This window comes from Sus scrofa, chromosome 9, assembly GCF_054392235.1.
Source record: "Sus scrofa isolate SSC_HxYL_T2T_F1_AM1 chromosome 9, Sscrofa_HxYL_maternal_Yorkshire_Landrace_v2.0, whole genome shotgun sequence".
In the NCBI taxonomy this organism is placed as follows: domain Eukaryota; kingdom Metazoa; phylum Chordata; class Mammalia; order Artiodactyla; family Suidae; genus Sus; species Sus scrofa.
This window is the reverse complement of record NC_139391.1, coordinates 86992022-87012294: the sequence shown is the minus strand read 5'-3', so window position 1 is coordinate 87012294 and position 20273 is coordinate 86992022. Positions and strand designations below refer to the sequence as shown.

At 36.8% G+C, this 20273-nt stretch overlaps 1 long non-coding RNA gene across 4 annotated transcripts in view; it reads right to left on the bottom strand.

The window, feature by feature from the left end:
* LOC102165070 (uncharacterized) overlaps positions 1–20273 on the bottom strand; it is a 93915-nt gene that overhangs the window by 17581 nt on the left and 56061 nt on the right. The window lies entirely within an intron of this gene.

Here is a 20273-nt window from a genome sequence, read left to right as displayed (position 1 = left end):
AGATTCAATTTTTTTTGCTTTTTAGGGCTGCAGCTAAGGCATATGGAAGTTCCCAGGCTAGGGGTCAAATCAGAGCTAAAGCTGTTGGCCCACACCACAGCAACAGCAATGTGGGATCTGAGCCATGTCTGTGACCAACACCACAGCTCACAGCAACCCTGGATCCCTAACCCACTGAGCGAGGCCAGGAGTTGAACCCACAACCTAATGGATACTAGTCAGAGTCGTTTCTACTGTATCACAGTGGGAACTCCAAGATTCTAATTTTTTTTTTTTTTTTTGTCTTTTTTAGGGCCACACCCATGGCATATGGAGGTTCCCAGGCTAGGGGTCTAACCGGAGCTGTTGCTGCCAGCCTACACCAGAGCCACAGCAACGCCAGATCCGAGATGCATCTGCTACCTACACCACAGCTCATGGCAACGCCAGATCCTTAACCCACTGAGCATGGCCAGGGATCGAACCTGCAACCTTATGGTTTATAGTTGGATTTGCCGCCACTCTGCCACGACAGGAACGGCCAAGATTCTAATTTTTTAAGAAAATATTTTCTAATGGCAAAGGCCCAGCATACTGAAAATGATTTACTTACTGTTTCAGAGAAAAATAATTTCCAGATAAAAGCAAAATACAGGTAATGACTTTAGTGGAAAATTGCCACAAACTGACCTCTCTGTAGGACTTGTGAGACCCCAAACATGAGCCCTAATAGAGAATAGAAAGTTCTGGAAGGAAACATAACAAAGTTCAAGATAACAGCTGCCTTGAGAAAGGGCAGAAAAGGGAATTAGTCCAGAGATGAACTTTATCTGCAATGGAGAAATTTCATTTATACTAATACAAGGACATTTTAAGTATGTTTATAAGATTTTTACCTTCATTAATTTTATAACTTCAATTTTAAATCTGTTTTGCTCCTAGTATTTTTGGAAACTGCTCAGATGCATAAACCTGTGTAAAGAAAGATAAAGATGGAGTTCCCGTTGTGGCGCAGCAGAAGCGAATCCAACTAGGAACAACGAGGTTGTGGGTTCGATCCCTGGCCTGCTCAGTGGGTTAAGGATCCGGTGTTGCCATGAGCTGTGGTGTAAGTCACAGACGAGGTTTTTATCTGGCATTGCTGTGGCTCTGGCGTAGGCCTCCGGCAACAGCTCCAATTAGACCCCTAGCCTGGAAACCTCCGTATGCCGCGGGAGTGGCCCTAAAAAGACAAAAGGTTGTGGCCCTAAAAAGACGAAAGGTTGTGGCCCTAAAAAGACAAAAGACAGGAAAAAAAAAGAAAGAAAGAAAAAGATCATGAAAAATCATATTTTTAATATCAGCACCAAAATAAATGTATCATTTTTACCATTCTTTCCTTCAAATGTAAAACACAGACTTTGCTTCTAGGCCATATTTAAAATGTGACCTATTTCTCATATACTTTCTATATGGGGAGATATATATGAAAATGTTTCAAATATAGAAAGATTTCTGAAGTGAAACAGTAAAACAAATTATATGATAGAGAACACTTTCACAGAATTGGTCTTGTCCCTTGACTGGGAGATGCTCATTTTTCTTTAAAGTTTTAAAGAGATTGCCCAGTGTCACAAAATGACATGCCATTTCATTTAATATTGTAACAATATCCCAGAGACAAATTCAGAGACATAGCATTTTCCTTCACCACAAATGCAGCTGCGAACAACAACAATACTTCACGGCAAACATGTTGTGCTCCTGGTGTAGTCACATAAATACCAAGATGAGAAAAACGAGGCAGCCTTTATTGATGATTGAATACTAATGTGACATCCGCTAATGTGAGTCTACTCAGTGATTGCACCGACCTTGTGAAAATGTACTCCAATAACATTACTACTAATCTGCTTGGTAGATTTTATTAAGGAGTGTGAACTTAGACCCAACACTGGTGGTTTTCTAAATTTGGAGATCAGACATTGGGAATATCTTTGCAATAGTAGTTGAAAATTCATATGCACTAAAAAAAGATCCAACTGAATAGCAAATTCTTTAAGAGTTATTCTTTACATATTAGAAAGAACTAGGTATATTTTAAATTTTTTCTAGCTACTGATTTTTACACTTACTTACCTGCTTATTAAAATAAGCAATGGAGGAGTTCCCATCGTGGAGCAGTGGTTAACGAATCCGACTAGGAACCATGAGGTTGCGGGTTCGATCCCTGGCCTTGCTCAGTGGGTTAACGATCTGGCGTTGCCGTGAGCTGTGGTGTAGGTTGCAGACGCTGCTCGGATCCTGCGTTGCTGTGGCTCTGGCGTAGGCTGGTGGCTACAGCTCCGATTGGACCCCTCGCCTAGGAACCTCCATATGCCGCGGGAGCGGCCCAAGAAATAGCAAAAAGATGAAATAAATAAATAAATAAAATAAAATAAAATAAAATAAGCAATGGAGTGACATCTAGCAACTCCTTCAAATACCATTAAAAATAATCTCTATGTTATATTTTGGTTAAAATCTGACCCCTAGATCTAGGAGAAAGCTATCATGAAGTACAAAGGTGAAAACTTAGGATATAAGGGTTTATCTTCTAAAGGGTCACAGTTATCTCTACACAAGATTTTGTTAGCAAATGAAAATTAACAAATTATGGAGTTCCCGTCGTGGCGCAGTGGTTAACGAATCCGACTAGGAACCATGAGGTCGCGGGTTCGGTCCCTGCCCTTGCTCAGTGGGTTAACGATCCGGCGTTGCCGTGAGCTGTGGTGTAGGTTGCAGACGCGGCTCGGATCCCGCGTTGCTGTGGCTCTGGCGTAGGCCGGTGGCTACAGCTCCGATTCAACCCCTAGCCTGGGAACCTCCATATGCCGCGGGAGCAGTCCAAGAGATAGCAACAACAACAACAACAAAAGACAAAAAAAGACAAAAAAAAAAAAAAAAAAAATTAACAAATTATGAAGTAATTATGATTACTCTCTAGGGCAGAAAGGGTAGTGGACTACGTCACCCGAAGATATGCCACTTTGTCACATTGATTATTTATTTGACTAAAGGCACTTGAAAAACATCAAATGAAGAAAGACACTCTCTGAGCTCCCCTTATCTGTCCGAAGACAGATCCTCCAAAAAGAACTCAGTTGTCATAAATCCTCTCCCTGGTAGCTTCATCAACCAGGAAAAAGGAACTCTGATCATAGGAAAGAGACAGAAGTCAATACCACCCCCTAACAAACTGCCACAAGCCATCATACCTCCCATGGTATTCTGCTAAATGCCCATTCATCTTTGCTAAAAATCACTCATTTAAAAGCCTAAATGTCCCCCCCTGCCCTTTCCCTATTAAGACATTTTGAAGCTTAAATTCTAAGCTACCTCTTTGAGTTACTCATTTTTCCTGGGTATCTCTTATGTATACATAAGTTGTACCTATTAACAAACTTCTGGTGGTTTTTAACTTGTTACTCTGCCTTTCATTACAGGGTCACAGCTAAGAACTCAGAAGGGTAGAAGAAAATTATTTTTCTTCTCCTATGACAGGACACCAGAAAAGTTATGAATATTAAACAACAGCATCACTTACATCAAATGAGGTATGAGCTGTATCTGACAGAGCCTCTGAAAATTTCATTATCGCTTCTATGTGGAAATAGGAATGGGAAAGTCATCTGATAGGAAATCCACATATGTCTTCATGAAACTTTTCATTATTTTCAGTCAGATTTCTGCAAACCTGCCCTAAATGGCAACTGCTAAAATTAAACTATAATTATGCTTTATTTACTGCAGGACAATAAGGGGTAAGTGCATATGATGTTTTGTCTTTTTTGGAATAATTCAAGAGCACATCAGGACCACTTTTTAATTTATTTTTTATAACAGTAAAATATGCTCATAGTAAAAATATCAAACTGTTCAGAGGGTAAAAGAAAAAGTTACAAGTCCCTCTTACCTAAAACAACCCTGCAGTTTGACTCTACAGAGGTAAACACTGTTTATAGTTTCCTGTGTATCTTTCCAAAACTCATAAATTGCATTAATTTTTAAGTCTCCACAAAGGGTATAATTATCTAGTCTTGGACTAAAATGAAAGGAAATCAGTAATGACTATTATGCAATTAATATATCATTTGGCAACTTTCTTATGTAGAATCTTTTGATTTTTTTTGTGTACACATACAGGCTATCTGTGCAAACAATCATATAGGAATGATATAACTATCACGAATGATACAAACTTTCCAAAAAATTACTATCCCCTAAAAAAATCTCTTAAATTGACAAAATAAAAAATCATTTAAAAAATTAAATTTTGAACACTTTGTACAAATATCTTTATTCTAAACTCTATTGGGGGAAAGGTAATAACAGCTGTCTGGGGATTGCATGAAATCCTGGCAGCTTTTAAATGCAATTTGTGGAAATCCTGGATGTCATAGATAAATGTTTGCCTACTGAGACCATCTACATCACTATTTAGAAAAAACTTGCAACAAATAGCAGTGTTCATTACAAAGCACAGTCTCCAAATAGGCCAAAGATTTCTGGAAAGCAATACAATCAGCCCAGACACAGGGAAATCTCTATACCGACATTAACGAAAATGTTCAAAAGAATAAATTTTTTATCCTAATGTAGGAAAAGAGGGCAAAGTATGATAAGAAAGAATTACGAGAACAGAATGGGCGGGATACCGATACATTTAATTATATCCAATTTATCTTTATGTGCCATATACATTAATTTAAAACAGTTCTTTATATTAAAATTAAGGATTTCTCAAACTTACTAATAACTCTTTCCCACAAATGCCCAAATAATAAAACAGAAGTTAATAGGTTTTTATTGACTTTCTATAGATTAAAGTTAAATTACTTGAGAATAAAGACAAAATGATAAATGATTAGCAGCGGTAAAAAGGTTTAATATATCCGATCCCCTGCTAAGAAAAAGAGTTACCAATTTTAGTAAGATAATGTATCTTCGAAGAATGTATATCAGGGGATCTTTTCATATCTTAGCCTGTAGGTTTTCTGCAACAAACACATTTATGATAGTTTTTCCTCTGTTAACTTTATAAAGAACATATTTGCCTATGAACATACAGATGTATATACATCCATATTCCTCTCTATTCTCCCTATTCTCTCTTTACGGAAAATTATTAATCACCTGTAAATGTTTGCAGGGGTGCATATCTACCCGGAGCCTTCAGAATATATCCTGTCCCCAGTAAAACACTTCTAGTCCAAGAAAAAATAAGTCCTAAAATAAAATTTAGATGTGGAAAAGTCAAGATATCCAAATCATGTTTTGCCTCTGACTTCAAAGGACTCCTATGAACTTTGTGAAATAAGAAAGAAAGAGAAGGATTTGGCCAAGAGAACAGAAGGACTGGATCAAAGTACAAACTTGTGAGAATGCCTGAAAAACACTTCACTACGCTCAGAACCCTTGGCTGTGTGCTCTGAACAAAACCAAATTCACATAGACTTGTCAACTAAGTTAAGAAGCAAGTGATGCTAATGATGGTATTTTAATTGTTTTAATGGAATGATTTAACTTATTTAAGCCTGAAGAAAGTTTCCTTTTCATCCAAAGCCAATTTAAACTGATGTATATATTTGAATACTGCAAATTTATATTTGCCATTAATTCTGAATGTGGGAATTAATTAATAATTCAAGTATACTTAATATAGCACCTGTTTGGATTTCCAAAAATAAATCAACACATATAAATAAGTAGTGAGAGGTTATAGTGAGAGGTTTTATTGATCTAACACCAAAATTTTAACACTCTGTTTTCCAAAGTACTTTATGAAAGTCTTCTAAGATGTTCCAAATCATGAGAAGGGAAGAAGTTGAGTGATCTGGATCAAACAAAATCAAAGAAGCTATAAAGATCTTAACTGCAGGACTTCCCAGAGTTTCAACAGCTAATTCAATTGTTACTTTCCAAAAGTGGAATATTTGAGGAGTTCCCTTAGTGGCTCATCAGTTAACAAACCTGACTAGGATCCATGAGGATATGGGTTCAATCCCTAGCCTTGCTCAGTGGGTTAAGGATCCAACATTGCCGGGATCTGTGGTGTAGGTTGCAGACACGGCTCAGATCCTATGTTGCTGTGGCTGTGGTGTAGGCCTGCAGCTACAGCTCCGATTCGACCCTGTGTCTGGGAACTTCCATGGGTTGCAAATGTGGCTCTAAAAAGCAAAAAAAAAAAAAAAAAAAAGTGGAATATTTGATTTGCAAAACGAAAGTCATTGGATTTTTTTTTTATAAAATCCTATAAATGTCCTGAATTATTCAAATTTCAAAGTATATACCTGTAAAAATATTGATTTAATCATCTCCCTGGTGTTGGGGTTTTAGTGTGTTTTGATTTGATTAACTATCGTTAGTAATTATTTCAGGAGTTCTCTTGTGGCACCACAGGTAAAGGATCCAGCATTGTCACTGCAGCAGCTTGGGTCACTGCTGTGGTGAGGATTTGAAACCTGGCACAGAAACTTCCACATGCACCAGTAATGGTTAAAAAAATTAATAGAAGTTATTATTTGATAAACATTTTTAGATACTCATCTTTGAGTATTTTTTTATTACTCCCTTTAAATAAATTCTGAGACAGAATTGCCTGGCCTATTCACATTTTTAAGGATTTGGTGCAAATCATCAAATTGCTCCTAAAGATTTTATCAATTTACATCCAGCACTTTCTGAGGCTATTTTCCATAAACTAAGCAATGTATATTATCATTCCTCAAATTAACTTTTTTTCCTACCCTATTGATTATCCACCTGGGTCAAAAGTCTTACATCTAAATAACTCTGATAATCTCTTATGTAACAGAGCACCTCAGCCTGGGAATAAGCCTGGGAATAAGCCTGGGAATAAAGGTATAAGAAAACACTGATCATTGGAGTCTCACAAACTTCCATGCCCTCTTCCCCTATCTCTTGCCCCATCACCACCACTGGCACTCTCTGTTTCCATCAAATTAATTTCTACAACACAGGAGGAAAGACAAACATGAAGGTCACACATGTCCAACTTACCTAGGTAAATGGTACCATGACAACACTGCAAAAAATAAAAATTAAAAAGCGTGTATTGAAGTCTTTCAGATCTCCTAACTTCTACCTGGTAGTTATACCTCCTCCACAAATAGTGCCAGAACAAATAGAAAATAAATCTTAGAAAAGAAGATAATTCCCCAACCAAGAATTCCCAATCATTGAGGGAAAGACAGTACTATGAAAGAGAGGCAACAAACCAAAGGAGTAGGAAAATTTTATCTAGTGAAATATAGGTAAAAGAGCAGGCAAAATACGATTTTGAAATGTTATTAAAATATAAAAAGAAAAACAGGAGAAAGGATAAACAAAAATAAAACCTGATGTTTTTCAAAAGGGATGTATAAATAGGCAGATCTAATAAGATTAATAAACAGAGAAGGTACAAATAAATCAAAAATAACATTTGGTAATATGGAGAAAAGTATAAAACCTTAGAATCATAAGAGAATAATATAAACAACCACATGTCAATAAAATTAGATGAAATGAATAATTAGCTAGGAAAATATAAAATTGACTCATGAAATAGAAAAACTGATTATACTTGTATCATTTCAAAAACTGAATGAGTAGACAAATACCTACTCATAAGAAGCACCAGGCCTACAGTTTTGTTTCACTGAATCTATAAGAAAAAAAAGTAATTTTTATATACAGTTGTTCCAGATTTTTTTTTAATGTAGAAAAAAGAGAAAAAGCTATCCCAAACTTCATTTTATAAGGCTTTCCTAACATTGGAATCAAAATCAAACAAGGACTATATAACAAAAGTGTCTTATGAACATAGATTCAAAAATCCTGAAGAAAATATTAGCAAACTGAATACAGCCACAAATAACAATATGACTATTTATAATTTATTCAAAGAATGCAAAGATGGCTTAGCATGAGCAAGTTTATTACTGTCATTGCTAATTAAAAATTTAAAGAAAATATTATCTTTATCACAGAAGCTGATGCAAGAAAAAATAATTTAAAATGCCTCAATATCAGAGTTCCCATCATGACTCAGAGGAAATAAATCTGACTAGCATCCATGAGGATGTGGGTTCAATCCCTGGCCTCACTCAGTGGGTTAAGTATCCAGTGTTGGTATGAGCTGTGGTATAATTCACAGTCACGGCTTGGATCTGGTGCTGCTGTGGCTGTGGTGTAGGCCAGCAGCTGCAGGTCCGATTCGAGCCTTGTGGGAATCTCCATGTGCCAGGGTGTGGCCATGAAAAGACAAAATAATAATAATAATAATGATAATAAAATGCCTTAATATCCATTCATAACAAAACTTAATATCCATTCATAAAAGCTCTTAGCAAACTAGGGATAATAGGGAATATCTTGTTTTATCAAAAACTTGCAGCAAACATTATAGGTACAGTGAGATAGCAAAACCATTTTACTTAATATCATGAGCAACATAAATCCTATACTGCTTACAAGTTTTTAAAATACTAGAATAACAACTTAAAAAAAAAAAAAAAAAAAAAACCCTAAACAAAGAACAGCTAAGAGAAAAGGGGACCTGGCACTGTCTTATATATTCTCTATGATACAGCCACAGTGAAATCTGCAGTGTCTGTTACAGTAAGAAAGTGTGCTCACTTTTGATTTGACAACTCTCTGTTTATCCCCCCCACATAAAAACAAAGAGGCCTATACAGGGAGGTAAAATGCAACACTGTTTAAGGTTGTTAAGAGTTGGAAATATCCTAAATGTCCAAAAATAAAGGAACTGATAAATCAACCATGATAGATCTACAGTACTACTAATGTAGAAAAATATCTAAGACATATATAGTTGGGGAAAAAAGAAAAAGCAAATAGCAGAAAATTATTTAACTATGCTATGATTTAAATTTTAAAAGAAGAATAAATAATATGCATTTTACAAGCATGTAAATATGTTTGTATGTGCCTAGATATAGATCTAGATGAATCCCCACCAAACGGGCAATAGCTGTCACGTCTGAGAAATGATTTTGGGAGTTCCCATCATGGCGCAGCAGAAACAAATCTGACTGAAACCCATGAGGTTGCAGGTTCAATCTCTGGCCTCACTCAGTGGGTTAAGGATAGAGCGTTGCTATGAGCTGTGGTGTACAGCTTGGATCTGGTGTTGCTGTAGCTGTGACATAGGCCAGCAGCTGTAGCTCCAATTAGATCCCTAGCCTGGGTACTTCCATATGCTGCAAGTATGGCCCTAAAAAGCAAAAAAAAAAAAAGGAAGTGATTATGGGTGTAGTCATGGAAGACTTCAGCTTTCATTGCAATGACTGAATGAGTTTATAGTAATATACTAGATATAAAATCATACATTGATACATTTTTAATTATCAGGGGCCTGTCGCAAGACATGTTTCCTTGAAAACTCCATCTTGTCCTTCTTTACTTTATCCCATCTTCTTGTCTTACTTTATCCCATCTTCCTTCTTGGAAAAACAGTCACAGTGCTGGTAAATGACTTAAGCTTAAGAGCAAAGACCTAAAGGCATAAGTGACTTAAGCTTAAGAACTGTTATGTGCCTAGAGGTCAGAGTAAGAGCTTAACCCTTTACCACCTAGGTGGCTTTTTAAATAGTAAAAGAACTTATATAATAGTAAACAAACCCTGTATCATCCACCCATAGCCACTCCTCACTTGATCTCACAATAAAAGCAGTGTGGTTTCTTGAGGCAGGGCGCTCTTGGTCCCTGAGACCTTGAGTCCCCTGGCTCCCACCTTTACTTAAGATAAATGTCTCTGTGTCTTGTTTTATGTTAACTATTTTTCCTTAAGTTCCACAGCACCCATTCTTCAGCCCCATCCTGCTGAGCTGGCCCCAGCAGGGGCCAATAAATAGTATTTCCCCAATTAATAAAACATGAAGTTTGCTACATGAATTTTTAAAAGAATTTTTTCACTATGACAGTAATCCCAAATTTCTTAGGGTCTAGATTTGTGATGAGACCAGAATTAGACTTCTGATATAAGGCTTAATACTAGAGAAATATGAAATACTAGATAAGGCCAGAATAAGTCTTAAAACAAACCAAACTGCAAAAAAAAAATTTAAAAAAAAAAAAAAAACCCACATCTTGGGAAATGGATTATGTCCCATGTCTTCTCTTAGATGGTATTTTTTTTTATTCCTAATGAATGGAGACTATGAATTCTAGAATATTTGTTATAGAACTTTTAGAGCCATCCCAATGACCATACATCACCGTAGCCCAGATTTAGGCACAGGATTCTCTAAGACAAAATGAGCTCATGGGCACTTCAGGTCCTTGGAGAAAAGCTTATCACCCGTTATCAGTGATCAACCAGTGTGCAAGTCAGCAGCCTTCTTTCTAGTCCCTGCTTTGCTCTGTTTCTTGGTCAATTCCTTTTTTTTTTTTTTTTTTTTTTTTTGTCTTTTTAGGGCTGCACTCACGGTTTATGGAGGTTCCCAGGCTAGGGTTCCAGTCGGAGCTGTAGCTTCCAGCCTATGCCACAGCCACAGTACAGCTGGATCCAAGCCACATCTACGACCTACACCACAGCTCACAGAAATGCCAGATCCTTAACCCACTGAGCGAGGCCAGGGACAGAACCCATGTCCTCATAGATGCTTGTTGGGTTCATTAACCACAGAACCACGATGGGAACTCCCAGTTACTTGGTCAATTCTTGAAGTTTATTTTTCTCCTCTAGAAAATGTAGATGCTATATCTATCAGCTCCCTTCCAATTATTTAATTCGGTGACTTTATTATTAATTAGTTAGCATGCACCTAGAAACAAAATTATCCCTTAAAACATTTTGAGACAGTATCTGTAATGCTAATGTCTGTGCCTACTCTCAAAAACTCTATCCTCTGAGATGTTAATCCCTAACATAATTGCTAAATGTGTGTTGTTGGAGAAAACAATAATATTGTGAAGTCACCTGATATTAGAAAGTAACATGAGATTAAGAGAGAGCATAGGCATGATTGGTCAAAAATATGCAACCAGAAGTAGCAAGGTTATTGTGCTACATGAACCTTGAAGCTTTTCCCCTTAGAAAAAGCTTGTATCAAAGCAAAGTTTCTCAGAATTTTGTAAAAAGTCCTTTACTAGATTTCTCAGGAAAAATTTTTGCACAAGGGTATGGGTTATTTAACTCTAATATAGCTGACCTTGGCGGAAAGAAGACTTGGCTTCCTGAAGGACAAGAACACACTTGTCCTAAAATAATTCTTCCAAGGGCTTGTCATGGCACCACCTCCCCTCTTCCCTGGCTCCAAATTTTCTTTCCTGTATTTAGTTCAAGGCTAAGAAAATCAGCATGAGCAACTGAAGGGCAAACATAGCAAGAAAATCAGTGTGAGCAAATGAAGGGCAAATGGAGTAGTGCTGAAATCATCCTTAGGCTGTCGGAGGACATGCGTGCTAAACAGTGAAAGGTCCCTCCAGGAGCATCAGGCACCCAACCTAGGGGATATGGGACTGGACTAGGGAAGGAAAGTAGAGTAGACTGGAGTGTTCAAGAGTAAACAGTTGGCAAGCTGAGTTGGACTGAAGGAGGAGATGCAAGTCACCTTGGCCTAGGGATAAACTCTTGTCAGAGGCTGTAATTAATTTTAGTCATTTCAGAAGCCGTTTTGCTAAATTATTTTTTCTTTTTTGCTTCACTAAGTCTTAAAAGTAGTGCCGACTCATCAAGATTAATCTACCCCTGGAGTTTTCTGATATTTTTTTCTCCTAAATGAACAAGTTAACGTCATGCAAAAGGGCTTAATATCTAAACATAATCTCCCTGTTGAAAGAGAGTAGTACAAACTTGCTTAAGTCCACACAAACTGGCATAATTGCATTTTATCCCCTAGTATTTTGAGCATAATCACTGCTTCCATCTCACCCTGTCTCCGTGACAGCCAGAGGGAAATTATAGCACTCTCCATAGTTACAATGGATGTAATAGCAGGATGGAAACTTCATGACTAATTATCGGAAAAAAATTAGATTAGCTAGATGAGAAAAAGACAGAGAGTATGTGTTGGTATGTATCCACCCAAGTTTACTGGACTAGTACCAAAATTGTAGGTTAGCTGTGACCAATAACTGAAAGGATGAAAAAGGATATTCAAGATTGAACACTAGACAGGTGAAAGCTAAACTAATTCATGATGGACTGCTGTTACTGGTTCAGTATCTTTGTGTTCCCTGGATAGCCATGTGGAATCCATGAAGACAACCGGACATAAATGATTTGCATAATATTCAATGAATTCTACTGACTCCAAGGTAGAATCCAATATGCTCAAATATAATGTAATTCACATGGAACTGCTTAACCAAAAATAATTTATTAAAGTTATTTTAAATGGCATGGCCATTGATGATTTGTGTTGATACCTTTAACTTATACAAATTAAATTTCATTTAATATTTTTTCAATAGTTTATTCTGCATCATTCAAATGTTATTACCCTTTTTCTTCAAAGTTTTGCACCTTAGTTTCCATTGAGTCCTAGTATCAATTCTGTTCCCCAGTGAAAGAAAAAAATATGTTAAAATTCACTAAATATACATATTTTTTCTTTTAAAACAATCTTGTTCTTTTTGTCAGTACAATGTTGGATCCTTTCAAATCTCTTGAGTCAGAATTTTTTTCTAAATTTAAAAGTTTAACCAATAAACCCAGGGGAAAAATCAAAGATCTAAGTAAACATAACTTTGCAAAGCAGTTAAAATTACATTCATTTTCATTTTTATTCATTCTTGCTATAAAGTTTCCTTATTGCCATTTGAGCTGAGAAAACTTTCAGAATAACTGGGCTCAATATAGGATTTGCCAAATGAGTTATTCTATGCACTAAAACAATAACTTAAAGGAGTTCCCGTCGTGGCGCAGTGGTTAACGAATCCGACTAGGAACCATGAGGTTGCGGGTTCGGTCCCTGCCCTTGCTCAGTGCGTTAACGATCCGGCGTTGCCGTGAGCTGTGGTGTAGGTTGCAGACGCGGCTCGGATCCCGCATTGCTGTGGCTCTGGCGTAGGCCGGGGGCTACAGCTCCGATTCAACCCCTAGCCTGGGAACCTTCATATGCCGTGGGAGCGGCCTGAGAAATAGCAACAACAACAACAACAACAACAAAAAGACAAAAGACAAAAAAAAAAAAAAAAAACCAATAACTTAAAAAGAAAGAGTGCCCATAAAACTTAAACATTTTTATCTCTGTAGACAATTATTGACACATCCTATGTCAAGACTAACTTTAGTACCTATAGAGATAATTAAAAGCCTCAGGTAATCTCATGAGAAGGCAATAACTTCCCTAAGTATCCATTTCCACGTTTTAAAATTATACAGAAATTCACATGATGAGAAAGAAACTGGACATCTACTTCACACCATTCAGGAAATTAACTCAAAGTGGATCATAGGCATAAATGTAAGAGCTAAAATTATAGATGGCATCAGAACCACAGTAATAAAAAAAAAATTAGGAAGTTCCCTGGTGGCTCAGCAGGTTAAGGATATGGCATTGTCACTGCTGTGGCTCTGGTTACTGCTGTGTGGCTCAAATTCAGTCCCTGACCTGGGAACTTCAATATGCCACAGGTATGGCCAAAAAAAAGAGAAAGAAAAAAGAAAAGGAAAAAATTTAAAATTGGACAAATTAGACTTAAATTTTAAAATTGTTTTGCTGCATACAATATCAAGAAAGAAAACACACAGAAAGGGAGAAAATATTTGTAAATTGTGTATTTGATAAGGACCTAGTACCTGGAAAATATAAGACTCTTACAACTCAATAGTTAAAGAAAAGATAAGCACCACAATTGAAAATTGGCAAAGAGATGGGAGTTCCCTTAATGGCTCAGCAGTTAAGGAACGCAGCTAGGATCCATGAGGATGCAGGTTTGATCCATGGCCTTGCTCAGTGGGTTAAGGGTACAGCGTTGCCAGGAGCTATGGTGTAGTTTGCAGATATGACTCGGATCCTGTTTCAGTGGCCTAGGTTGGCAGCTATAGCTCTGATTCAACTCCTAGCCTGTGAACCTCCATATGCTCTTGGTCCAGCCCTAAAAACCAAAAAAAAAAAAAAAAAAAAAAAAAAAATTGGCAAAGAGGAGTTCCCATTATGGCTCAGTGGCTTAGGAATCTGACTAGTATCCATGCAGATGTGGGTTTGATCCCTGGCCTCGCTCATTGGGTTAAGGATCTGGTGTTGCCACAAGCTGCAGTGTAGATTGCACATGCAGATCAGATTCTGAGTTGCTGTGACTGTGGCATAGGCCAGAAACAGTAGCTCTGATTCGACCCCTAACCTGGGAACTTCCATACACCTCAGGTACAGTCATTTAAAAAAAAAAAAAAAAAAAAAAGCAAATAATTTTAATAGACTTTTTTCTCTAAAACATATAAATGGCTAAGAACATGATAAAACTGCTGCACCATCTGTCATTGGGGAAATACAAATCAAAACCACAGTGATATACCATTTCATGGTCATTAACACAGCTTTTTGTCTGTGATAAAAAAAATAGACAATAAATTTTTCATGAGGCGGTAGAGAAGCTGAAATCCTTGTTCATTACCCTTGAGATTATAAAACGGTAGAGCCATTTTAGAAAATAGCATAGCAATTTCTCAAAATGTTACTACATGACCCAACAATTCAACGACTAGATAAGATACCCAAGGAAACTGAAAACATGTATTGACACAAAGACTTTGCACAAGAATGTTCATTGTGGGCATTATTCATAATAGCCCCAAAGTTGAAATAACGCAAGTGTCCAAAAACTGGAGAATGAATAAACAAAATGTGACATACTCAAATCCATAGAAAGAAATACTATTTGTCAACAAAAAGGAATAAAGCATTAATACATGCTACGGAATGGATCAACCTCAGAAACATTATGCTAACTAAAAGAAGCCAGTCAACATGTACTCCAATGTTCATTGCAGCACTATTTGCAATAGCCAAGACATGGAAACAACCTAAATGTCCATCAACAGAGGAGTGGATCAAGAAGATGTGGTACATATACACAATGGAATATTACCCATTAAAAGGAATGAAATACCGGCATTTTTAGCAACGATGGATGGACCTAGAAATTATCATGCTAAGTGACGTCAGCCGTATAATGAGACACCAGCATCAAAAGCTTTCACTGACATGTGGAATCTGAAAAAAGGACAGACTGAACTTCTTTGCAGAACAGATGCTGACTCACAGACATTGAAAAACTTATGGTCTCTAGAGGATACAGTTTAGGGGGTAGGGGCATGTGCTTGGGTTATGGGATGGAAATCCTGTGAAACTGGATTGTTATGATCATTATACAACTACAGATGTGATAAATTCTTTTGAGTAATAAAAAAAATTAAAAAAATAATAAAAGAAGCCAGTCATAGGAGTGACCATATATTTATGATTCCATTTATATGAAATGTTCAGAATTGGCAATTCTATAAAGACAGAAATAGATTAGTGGTTATGTAGAACTGGGCAGCAGTAGGAAAAAAGGTAAGGAAAGCGGGTGGTAGGAAGCAATAGCTAAAGCTCACATTGTGATACTGTGTTCTAGATCATACAATACTGCATACATGGAATTCAATTCAATTACATATCTGGTGTCCCTAAAATTTTGTCACTCCATCATACACAAATTATTCTACTATTCAACTATCAAGGAGAACTAAATTTTCTTGCTATAGTGCTATGGGGCAGAGAGGGAAGCTATGTTTATTCCTAAATTATGTGCCAAGAATATTGTTGGAGATAGATAAAGTAAAAGAAGATTAACAATGTTATGTTACAAGGAGGATTATGTTATAAGGTACTGCGGTGGTCTTTTTTAATCTCTCTAGTTACATCCTGCAGAGGCTTGTGGCTGAGGTAGCAGGAACGCTTTTGGAATTAATGAATGCAGTCATTTGCAAACAGGTACAGATGAACTTGCTTGTGCCAGTTGGCACATTGACATGGCTAAACCCCCGACTGGATCTAAATATGTCTGGGCTGATATATCCTGGCTTTGGGCCCACAGGGAAGTAAGAAGCTGTGTGGAAGAAATCCAAAAGGAAGAGGGCTTTCAGCACAGCAATTAACCTGGGAACCCAGTATAGGTCAGGATGGCAGAGCAAAGTACCCATGGTCTCTATCCACTACTGTGATTTGCATTCAGTCTCACCTTGCAAGAACCCATGTGTGACATCCATTGCAGAGAGTAGACTGTGGGTAAAAGCTGAGGAAAACAGATCTTTTTACCAAGAAGAGAATCACACATTCTGGTCTTATATCTTTACTTTCCTTATCTGTGTATGTCTTCCTTCAAACCATAGATCAGTGTGTACTGTTCTAACATCACTTGTGTGAAAATTATATTTATATTGTATTTGGCTCATTATACATAGAATAACTCTGAAAGGATTAACAAAATCTGATAACACTCATTAACTCTTATGGAGGAACTTAGGGGTCTGGGGACAGGTGTGGAGGTATGGAGAGAGTTTTTGTGATTTTCTTTTGAATATCTTTTGTACTTCTAAATTTTGAACTGTATGGATTACATTATCAATTCCAAAATAAATTAAAAATTAAATTAAATTAAAAGTGCTGGAGTTCCCGTCGTGGCGCAGTGGTTAACGAATCCGACTAGGAACCATGAGGTTGCGGGTTCGATCCCTGGCCTTGCTCAGTGGGTTGACGATCCGGCGTTGCTGTGAGCTGTGGTGTAGGTTGCAGATGTGGCTTGGATCCCGCGTTGCTGTGGCTCTGGCGTAGGCCGGAGGGCTGCAGCTCCAATTCGACCCCTAGCCTGGGAACCTCCATATGCTGCGGGAGCAGCCCAAAGAAATAGCAAAGAAGACAAAAAAATAAAAAATAAAAAAATAAAAGTGCTATCTATATGCAAACATATGTATACAGATATAATATATAATAATACAATAACATAATGGGTACATTAAATAGAGATACAGATATCTGTCTTCCCTGGGACAATTCTATCTACCTGAAATATAAAATAATTAACCAGAAAATTATTAGACTCTATATGAGAACTATAAAAACATGGATTTCCACTGATATAAAACTGATTAAGTACATAAATTAATATTATACCACTGTTAAATACAGTGAAATATATGGAAAAGAGTGATACGGAAAAGAATCTTCAAAATTGGAGTTTCCGTCATGGCTCAGTGCAAACAAATCTGATTAGTATGCATGAGGACACAGGTTCAATCCCTGGCTTCCCTCAGGGGGTTAAGGATCTGGCATTGGTGTGAGCTGTGGTGTAGGCCAGCAGTTACAGCTCCAATTCACTCCCTAGCCTGGGAACCTCCACATGCCATGGGTGCAGTCCCAAAAAGACAAAAAATTATATAATTAAATAAAGAAAGAAATACGGATCGCGCATTGCTGTGGCTCTGGCGTAGGCTGGTGGCTACAGCTCCGATTGGACCCCTAGCCTGGGAACCTCCATATGCCGCAGATGCAGCATAAAGAAATAGCAAAAAAAAAAAGAAAAAAAAAAGAAAAAAAAAAAGAAATAAAAATTAAGTGTTAAGTAAAAATGGCACAACATATATACATTTTTATGGTTAGCAGTTATTTGGTCCTGTCCAAAATATCCATAGATATTTAGTATGGACCTTTTGGTCCATACCTAAAGGTCCTTGAAATTTGGTCCTATCCAAAACATTCATGAGCATGACACATGTCAAGTGGCTCTTGACAGAAGCAAATATTAAGGACCTTTCTGCATGCATCAAATGTCTTATGGTCATTTTAAACAGGATCAAATGTCCTGCAAGGCATTTTTATATATACATATATACTGTGTATAATATATTTCCGTTGATGTAAAAATAGTTTAATGTATTTTTTCAGCTAAGCCATTTATATATTTTACATGTATAGAAAGTTCTGGAAAAGTGCACAAGGAACCAACCTTTAGCAGTGGTTGCTTCTGTGACTGGGATGGGTTTGGAAGGAGGTGGTTTAGGATATGTGGGAGTCTTTCTTACTGTACACATTTTCTAAATTTGAACGTTTTTGTCAAGTGTGTGTGTTAATTTAATTAACTATTTAAATATTAAATTAACTATGTATTAGTTATTTAAATCAATTAAATATTGATTAAAATAACTATTTAAAGATAAATAATTTATTATTTGAAAATGTAATGATATATATAATATTTGACAAAGAAATCTTAATTCTTTCCCTATTGCAAGAATTGTAACCTGGAGACATTTACTGGCAACCCACAACCTGCCATCAGCTATAATTTCTGACCATTGATCTGTTTTTATCTAAAGGTATTTGTGAGCAGGAAACAGATCTGATATTTTACTGTCAGTTTTTATCACCTCGAAGCCAGAAAGGCTAATGCAATTAATTAAGTTTGCCATGCACCAGAAACTGGAAGGCCTTGACTAATGTACCCCATTAGGTTTCTCTTTTTTTCTTTTTTCTTTTGTTTTTTTTTAATTTGGTGGATGCGCCCATAACATATGGAAGTTCCTGGGCCAGGGACTGAATCCAAGCCACAGATGTGACCTACGCTACAGCTGCAGCAACACTGGTCTTTTAGCCCACTACCCAGGGCTGAGGATCGAATCCACACCTCTGCAGCAACCCAGGCTACTGCAGTCAGATTCTTAACCCACTGCACCATGGCAGGAACCCCTCCACTAGGTTTCTGATTGTTTAAAAATTTATTACCCAAGAAAGTCCATTCTGCAAAATAATATGGAATGATTTAAAACTTACACTTACTACTGTTACTCATATTTATCTGGGAAACAAAGGGACACACAAAAATATTAAGTCCCTGACTGTACCTATTCTGCAATCATGTGTGCCTAGAGTCAAACTGCCTTCAGAACTATGCATGTGAAACATGATAAATCTTTGAGATCTAAATTAGGTGATGGGATTGTTCTGGTACCAAATGCAAGTGCAAGTTTAAAGTCCAGGTTCACATCCAAAGAGAAAAAAAGATCCTCAGTGCTTTTCCCAGAGCCATTTTATAAGAGTGAAAACATCAGAAACATCATTTCTAGAGACACTAAGTATTTGACCTTGCCTCCTCAGAATTTCTAGACTAACCAAGCAGTTTCTGAAATTACTGATATTTGACCCCTGCTCAGTATAAAACCAGCAAAGTCTCAGAGGAAGGTATCCTGATTAAAATAATATATTTACCATGAGAAATTAAAAAAAAAAAACATAACATTTATCTTTGAGAAAGTAAACTAGAATCTCAAAGTTGGGTCAGCAGGAGAATGTATTTTCATGGTATGCCCTGTTACCTTCTTTAAAGTGGTTTGATGTGTATGTAAATACACATTTTCAGAAATAATGGTAATAGTAAGCTTTTCAAACTTTAAGACAATCAAGAGTTGTGGGATGTTATGCCAAAAAGCACCATACTGAACTTTTGTTACTATTTCTTTTACATGCTTCTTCATTTCTTGATGGCTCTATTCCTATATTATTTAATTGTGAGCTGTGATGATTTACAGGAGGGTTAACTTAGAAATGCTTGTATCCCGTCTTGTTTTATACTTACTCACACAGCATAAAGGAGGGATATTATTATATCCCTCCATACAACTAGGTGCCAATCCATGCTTTGCCTGTTAGATAAACTAATGACTGAGTCACCCCAATTCTGATTACTGAAGAGCCCTACAGTTATCATTTACCTATGAGAGCTACTATCAAAAAGAAGTTACCACCACTACCATTAGCATTATTCAAAAAGATATAAAAAAACCTTATTTACTACTTGCTTACAACTTTTAAGTCAGCAAATGTTACTAATTTTCAAATCAAATACGCCTTTGAGCATGGATTGCAAGCTGAAAAACCCACTCCATGGGGTGGCGTGAGGTAAGGGCATATAAATGTATTTAGACACAATTCTGTGCCTATCAGGGCATTCATAGGGTATATTAAGTATTCCCACGGGTCACTTTGGACTCAGTAAAACCCAGATTAACACCATCTATTTAAATCAAGTCTCTATGTACCACAAAATATTCATCTCAGGTCAAAAATATCTAGATTCTTGTTAAAGATCTTGTTAATGGATTTTTAAACATCTAACTATAATAAGCCTCGATCACAAATAACTCTGCATAGTAGAAGGTTGATCTTTTTAAAAAAAAGGAAGCGAGTAAGGGAAATAATTAGCTCTTCCCCACTAAATGTAAAGTGCAGACTTTTTGTGTGTGGGAAAGTAAGCAAATAGTTTTA